Source organism: Panicum virgatum, chromosome 2K (assembly GCF_016808335.1).
Source record: "Panicum virgatum strain AP13 chromosome 2K, P.virgatum_v5, whole genome shotgun sequence".
Lineage (NCBI taxonomy): Eukaryota > Viridiplantae > Streptophyta > Magnoliopsida > Poales > Poaceae > Panicum > Panicum virgatum.
Window position 1 is genome coordinate 4633120 of NC_053137.1, and position 8454 is coordinate 4641573.

Here is an 8454-nt window from a genome sequence, read left to right on the forward strand (position 1 = left end):
GAGAAAAAGAATGGTGCTGGCGGGAGCTTAAGAAAAACTTCACGGTTCCAGCTGAATCCGAAGAGATATGCAAGCGCTGGACCCTGAGTAAGATGGCCGAACAGCTGCGATCATTCAAGAAAATTTTGACGAAGAAATATATCAAGACCGGGACCACACCCGTATTTACCGGCGAGCTTGAAAAGCTCAGGGGTCACTGGGATGCATTTGTGGAATACAAGTCTTCAGAGCTTGGGCTTCAGAAGGTGCAGAAGGCCAAAGACAACGCCTCGAAGAAAGTGTACCATCACACTCTAGGCCAAGGAGGCTACAAGCTTGCAGTACCCAAATGGGAGAAGATGGAGCAGGATCTGCTTGACAGAGGCATCCAACCTGCGACCATGAACTGGCCTGAAAGGTCAAGGACCTGGTTTTATGGTCACGGGGGAAGCTTGGACCCAATGACTGGTGACTGCATCTATGGGCCAAACATCCAGCGAGCAGCCCAGAGACTACAGGAGGCCATACAAGCAGCGGCCGAGGGAACATTCCAGCCGGATAGAGAGAGGGACGAGCTGACTTACGCCCTTGGGAATCCAGAGCATCCGGGCCGCACAAGAGGCAAAGGCGTGGTTCCGTGGAAGTATGGGTTCAGGGATTACATTAATTCATATAGAAGCCGGCAAAGAAGAAAGAATGATGAGCGGGAGCACTTGCGAAGGCTAGAGGAACGGCTCATGTCACACGATCAAAGACTGGAGGAAGAGGTTCAGCGCCAAGTGGCCGTAGCAATGAGCCAGCAACAGCAAGCGCAAACGGTGCCTCCAGAGCCTAGTGTCGCAGCCGATCACCTGTCTCAGCGGAAAAGCAGCTGCGCTTCCACAGACGTCGCCATCGCCGAGCCCACGGGGATCCAGGCCGCAGTTGAAGCGTCGGCCCCGCAGCGATTTCCAGTGGATGAGATCACCCACCGGACACCTTGTGACCTGTAGACTGCCGTTAAGAACTTAATGTTCACTGTTGCGTACGGTACCGCCATGCCAACCGAACCAGGCGACGTGTACCACGGCCAACAAATTCCGCCTAGATACACAAGAGTTGGCGTGGAGCAGGTGTGCCAGGGTTGGGAGACGCTCGAGCTTGATATTCTTGGAGGCGATGGGGAGAGGACACTAGCAGAAGCCATTCATGGCTACATCCTATGGGATAAGCGCTACATTGTCCTAAAGTCGGATGATCAAACACCAAGACCGGCATCTCAGCATGCCTCTCCAAGACCGGCATCTCCGTAAAACTCCCCAAGGGCAGCACTGTCTCGGCAAGGTTCACCGGCACATTCTCCATCACCATCATCTCATGCGCCGATGAACACTCAAGCGTCACCGTCGCCTCCATGGTCACCCCCTCCGCCGCCGGCAAAGAAGCAGAAACGGCCGCCGGCAAAGAAGGTAGCTGCACCGGCTAAGGAGCCTCCAAAGAAGAAGAAGGAAAAGGAGAAGAAAACCAAGGAGGCTCCTATTAAACCCTGGGACATGAGCCTTGAAGAATGCGATCGGATAACTCAAGAAAGAGTTAAAGAGCACTTCAAGCCGAAGCCGAAGCCGGAGCCCGAGAAAGTGATAAATCCGATAGATTTGAATTTTTTTAAGGGAATGTGCGAAGCAAATAAGAGAAAATTCATTCCGAGAGACCCCCCTTCAGACTACGAACGCACAATTATCAAAACTACTGAGAAAAAGAAGAGACAATCAAAGTCGTCGTCGTCCGACGTTCCACAGCTCGGAGCCCAAAAGAAACAATCAATAGAGCCTCTCGTAGTGGGACAGACGACGCAAGAACAAGACTTTGTTACATTTCTGAAAGAATCAAACCTGACGGCCGCTCAGATTGCAGGGGGAGAAGATATTCCAAAGGCCGATGTGGTTGTCAAATGGACGTTTGAGATCGGCAAAACTCTTGTACCCCCCGAAGTAGTGTCTGTGCTTCCAACGCAAATGTATAAGCTGCACCAGCACTACATGCGTGCGATGGCCGATTGCATCTTCATGCAGGGCGCAAAGATTAAAGATGACGATTTCTTACGGGGGGAGGCCATTATATGGATAAACTGGGAAGAAATTTACCAACTATTCCATCAGGAGGCCCTCGACATCTCTATGGTCGGCTTGTGGGTTCTGTAAGTATTTTACTCTCCTTACGTATTGTTTTGCATGATCTCAACATACTGATCTCTTGATTTATTCGGTATCATGTAGAATGGAGATACATACTTGCAGAAGAAAGGGATACTCTCACCTCGGCTTCATCGACCCAATTACTTGTAATTGGAGGCTTCTACGTGACAATCCCGATGACATATTCCAAAACTTGTTCAAGTACATAAGCGTTCATCACAACAAGCAAATGATATTGTTTCCTTACAACTTTGCGTGAGTGATTCCTTCCGTCTAACTCTTTCTATTCTGTAATCGAATTGTTTAAACCTTAACTACCAAGAACTGCCTCCGTATAATCTTGCAGTGAACACTTTGTCCTAATTGTCATAATTCCCGAGAAGAGCCTACTCGTGGTTATGGACTCATTGAGGAGACCTCCAGAACAATACGAAAATCTTCTTAACATGATGAAAAAGTAATTCTACCACTACTCCGTCCATGACCGATAATTTGAATCACTTTGTTACTTGACTATAATTGTTCTAATCATGCACAGGGTTTGGAAAGAATTCGCTAAAAATCATCCAGGCAAATTTGACAAGGAATTGAAGATCAAGACAGATTTTCCGGCACGCGCTTGGATGATTCGTTGCACGATTCATTAGTTTTATTATATATTCATGTAAATACCTGATAATTTCTTCTCTATTAAAGTGTATGAGGCAGAAACCAGGCACTGTATTGTGCGCATACTATGTATGCGAGAACATCCATGGTCTGGTAGGTCCTCCAAAGGGCTGGACAGATTGGGAGGAGGAAGTAAGTAAAAAAACTTGTTAATATTTGAACTCATATTTTAATTAGTCGAAATTAATTATCCCCTTTTTCCATAGGTCGGGGAGATGCGCGATAAACTCATACCGGAGGAAAAGATTATGGCGATTCAAGAACAATTCTCCGGATTTATTAATGAGCAAGTCGTCGACCCAAAAGGCGAATTCTACTATGATGGAATATCTAATATTGACAATCACAGCAAATATGACAATATACACGTATATATGTAATTAAGAACGAATATAACTATGTAAATATATATGTGACTCATAGGTATTAAATTTCTATTTATGAGTATGTATGTATGTATTAAATTTCCAAAAGGCGAATTCTACTATGTAATTAAGAACGAATATACCTATGCAAATATGATGGAGTATGTATGTATTATATATATAAGCACTCCAATAATATATGTGTATATATATATTTATATAATATTGGTCCTAGACATTTTCATATGTAAAGGAATTCACATGTATAGATATGTGTATACATATATATATAAGTGAATTAATTTATATATGAAAACTATCTATGACAAATATTATATAAGTAACTATATATATATGTATATATTAGTGGAGATCATACACACTGAATTCCAATACATAAGTTTAATTGAAATGCAAAAATATAATTGAAATAGAAAAAGAATTGAGAAAAGAAAAACATGAAAAAAAAGAGACCTTTTGTCCCGGTTGGTAACACCAACCGGGACAAAAGGGTGCACCAGCCACGTGGGCGCTGGCTGCACCTTTTGTCCCGGTTGGTGTTACCAACCGGGACAAAAGGTCCTCTTTTGTCCCGGTTGCCACACCCGGGACAAAAGGGTACCCCCCTTTTGTCCCGGACAGGCGTTCCCGGTTGGGAAACCGGGACAACAGCGGTTTCCCAACCGGGACAAATCAACGTTTTTGTAGTAGTGCCCCTTCTTCTGGGCAACCTGGGATGTGGCAACAAGGAGCGTATTGAGGGAATTCCTTAGCTCACTGGGCTTTGGAACCCAAATCTGTTTCTGTGGAGGTGCTTTTTGTGGTTCTTTCAGCACACCATCCACGGGGTCAACAAACGAAGGCTGTGTGCTCGTGCTAGCAGTGTTTAGAGCACTTGGGGCTCCAGCAGCCTTGCCGATCTTACCATACAACTTGTCAAAGTCTGACTTCGTGTATGTATAACCGACCCCAAAACCATCACCATGCTTAAACTGCTTGATCATCATGCCCAACTGCGGCTCACTGCTAGAAACCCGACTCAGAATCGCTCTAAGATAGGTATTCTCATTCTCCAAGTTGGCTTTCTCTACCGCAAGATTATCCAAATTAGAAATCAAACCAGGGCAAATCTGATAATCAATAGGTGGGCTAGACTCCCCGACCTTAATCTTCCCCAAAGACTTAATCAAGGCGTTCTTCTCATCTAGCTCCGACCTAAGCGTGGGACAAAGCTTACAGACACCAAGCAGAACAGGCCTAGATCTAAGCTCCTCTAGTTCACAAACAACAATGGCAAACTTAGACTGCAAAGAAGCTAGATCAGACTTAAAGATAGGACACTCATCGCATTCAAGCACATCACTAACAATGGGAGCGTCCTTAATCAGTTCAAGCTCATGCTTGGCCTTGGCTAGCTCGTGAGACACGTCAGAAAGCGAGGTCTCGGCAATATCCAAGTTCACGACGTTCTCATCATGCTTGGCTCGGAGAGCACAGAGAACCACCACAAATTCGTTCATCCTGGACACACAAACGGAAATAAAAAATCCATCACAAAGAGCACATGAGACATATCAAATTGAACAGAAACAAACGCCCCGAGGGCACAAGGAGGGAAGGGCCTCCTTTCCCAGTCAATTCACGTACAAAAACTCAATAATCCATGGCTAAAATCCCTAACTCTAGAGAGGAGAGGGAAGGGACAGGAAGGAGAAGGAGGGCGCCAGGAGGGAGGCGGCGGCTTGCTGTTCAGGCGCGGGGAAAGAGAGGGATAGTGGGAGAGGGGGTGAGGGGGTTTTTAACCCCAACAACTCTCAACCCAAAAGACTAAACTACACCTAGACTCAATTAAACACTAGAAAGCCCGTAGGGGCAAAACAGGAAAAAGATACAAGGACTCATCCGACGGTCGAGGTTCTTTCTTCGAGTCGAAGTCTTCTCCACGATGCCGCCGTATGGATGAAGCTCCGGTCCGCGGTTTTGGAGGGTCTGCGAAACCCGGGTAGGTGGCCGGTTTTGAGAAAACCGCCAAAACTCCACGCGCGGGAAGATTCCCGCCTCCACGCCGTGGCCCTAGACGCCGTTCTCACCTCGGCCTTCGGACGGCCCTAGACGCCGCACGACGCCCGTCAGCTCCTCGCCCGCAGCAAGGCCCTAAACGCCGTCGAAGCCCATCGCCTCCGTCAGTTCCGAGACCGACGCCTGTGCCTCCACGACTTGGCATCTTCTACCGTCATCCGCCTGCTTGGTTTTGTGGCGCAAACAAAGAAACCCGCCTTCCGTCGTCGCTTGCGCCCTCGATCCAGGAGTGGACGCCACAGCTACCGCCCGGCATGAGCTCCGGTCCCGACTGCCCTTTACCGCCGTCCACCGCACGGTCCATCGGCCACAGCACCTCCACGGCAGCTCTCCGTCGACACTTGACGCCCGTGTACCTGCAATCCAAAGACTAAGCGCACGATGACACCGCATGATTGACAATTCACTCATCACAAGCAGGATAGAGTACTCAACATTCCTCAGAAAACAACTTAATTATATTGTGGACTAGATTGATGCGAGGAAAATTGTGAAGTTGGGCATCCTCAGGTGGATATCAGCTTAGAACGAAGATGACCATAGATGACCTTCGCAGGTTCACAAGTCATCTGAGTTAAGAAACCGAAACCAACTGTGGTCTCAGAAGATTACTGCACACAGCAAGTGCCGGATGATGGATTTTTGTCATGGTTGCAGATAGTAGATTAGACATCTGAAGTCTTAGTTGTATTCTCGTAACATCAAAGAACGGGATTCTAAATTCTTGCCTGATTTTTTGCACTCTGGATCACATTTTTTTTTGCGCGAAACTGCAGCAGCTAACTGTTGCTGAGTTCTACACTTCTACACGACACATCATTCAACATGGTGATATTATTAACTGTTTCTCCGTAGAGGGAAGAGCTGTTCCCTGCTCATCCAATGCCCGTTGCACAGCTGATTATCCAAGATATGCTATCGACGTGCTCGTGGTCGGCTTCACAGTAGTGAGGGCTGTAACACCCCGGATACTCCGGGAATTTGCCCGGATACTCCGGACATGGAGTTACTAATTCATGTAATTTTTGTCCTCTAGGCCACACAATTATTAAAATAGGGATCTAACCCTTTCTCTCTCTCCCTCACAGCTCCCACTCCCCCTCCCCCTCACGTGCACTCTCTCCCTCTCCCTCTTGAGCTCTCCCTCTCCCTCACAAGCTCTCCTCCTCCATGAGGCCTTAGGGTGCAAATCCCCCATCTAAACTTGATTTCAAGGCTGAGGAAGCTTCAATCGGCGTGGATAACCTTACTCCCCATGAGCTCCTTCCAAGAGAACCTTGGATTTCAAGTTCTTTGAGCAAGAAAAGCTCATCTTAGGTATTTAACTTGTGTCGCCCCGATCTATGTTTCTAGGAGGTTCTAAGTGATTTCTTTTGGTCAATCAACTCTATATGCATCCCTCAACTAGGATCTAAAAGGGGTTTTGATTTTGGTGGGTTGGTTTTGTCAAAATCAAGATTTCAGTTTTTGGGGCGAAAATGCTGTCAAGCCCGAAGACTCCGGGTATAAGCCCGGATACTCCGGGTTTTTGAACACTCCGGGGGAAACTCCGGGTATAGGCCCGGAAACTCCGGATTTGGGAGTCCGGATACTCCGGGAAGGTGCCCGGATACTCCGGAAAATGTTGTCCCGGATACTCCGGGTATATTCCCGGATACTCCGGATTTTTGGTCTCGAATTTGAACGGTGGTGAATGTAAAACTAGGTTTATTAGCTTTATATTTCCATGCTTGGTAGGATAGAACTATAAAGTGTGTTGTTTGACATTTTTTACATGTAATTTTAATGGTGCTAGATAAAATACTTTTATAGACCGCCGGGTAGTTGTTTATAGTTAGGCAATATCGACCTTGTGCTTGTATTGCTCCACTTTTTATTGCATTATTCATGCATTCATACATATGCATCGTTGCACCTCATTTAGGTACGCTAGATGTACGACGTGTGGACGTGAAGCACGCGGTATGGAGTCGAACCCCAAGACGGTGTTTGATGGATGTATCCTAAAGAGAGAAGGACCAGCTGGCGCAACGGAAGACCCGGCCCAAGGTCGGAAGGGCCCAAGGCCTTGATAGCATTAACATTGAGTTAGTGTTACCCTCAGGCAAGCCCCAGTGCACATCCTTCTATTTTTAAATTATGACACCTATATATATGTTTCTATTATTTGTGCATTAGGTGTCGGAATTATCTGGAACCCTAGTTGCATGATCCATAGGATCCCCTGAGTTATACTAGTATGTATAGGACGATAGAAGTGCTATGCTTAATAGTCTCGATAGAAGTCGAGTGACTTTTGTCACCCGCGAGATATAGGACATTTAGAAGTCGAGTAATTTCCGGTTACTCGCGAGAATTAGGATATATTTACATTCCAGTACATGAGTTGTTGAATTTTGATATGGAAAGTTGGAGACCCGGGCGGGGGAAAGTTAGCCCCGTCTGTGTCGGTTAAGGACCGTTCGTTGTCTGGCCCTGTGATCGAGTTGGAATTGTACTAACCGCATGCCGGGAGTAGGAGGTAGTCGAAACCGGTAAGCTGAGTACTACTTTGCTTCGAAAGTACAGGAACCCGCACCCAACTCCTGGGGCGAGTCGAGTAGTCGCGGAGAATTGGGTTGCACATGTTTACTTTTGGTGGTCTCACGTTGAGCTCGGCTGACCATATATCGTTGGGCTGGTTCCTGTAGTTCGAGGCGGGGAGGGGAATGGTTGGCATGTATAGTCCAACGGGGCAAATACGTGCCGTGTTGGTTAGGTCCGCCTTGCAAGGTTAAATCGAATCGATTCGCCGTCAGTCGCATCTCGGATATGAGCACCTTGATCACAGCACCGCATCGTAGAGATACAATATGGAATTTGGATTATACATTTATGATGATGGTTACGTTGAATTATAGTATGTTTGCTCTACCATGTGTGCTCTAGTTGGTTTAGGCAAATAGTAGATTATAGTTAATCTATATAGAACCTGGAGCTAAAATATTGAAAATAAGGATCCACCTTTTAGATGTTTTTTCTGCAAAATAAACCACCAGCCAAATGCCTTGCATGTCTAGATATGTAGGTTAAGTATACCCAATAGTCGGATAAGTCTTGCTGAGTATTAGTTGCTCAGGGTTTGTTGTTTACCCTATTTCAGGTTTAAGAGCTAACTAGGTTTCACATCGGTGGGCTCGATGTGGCGC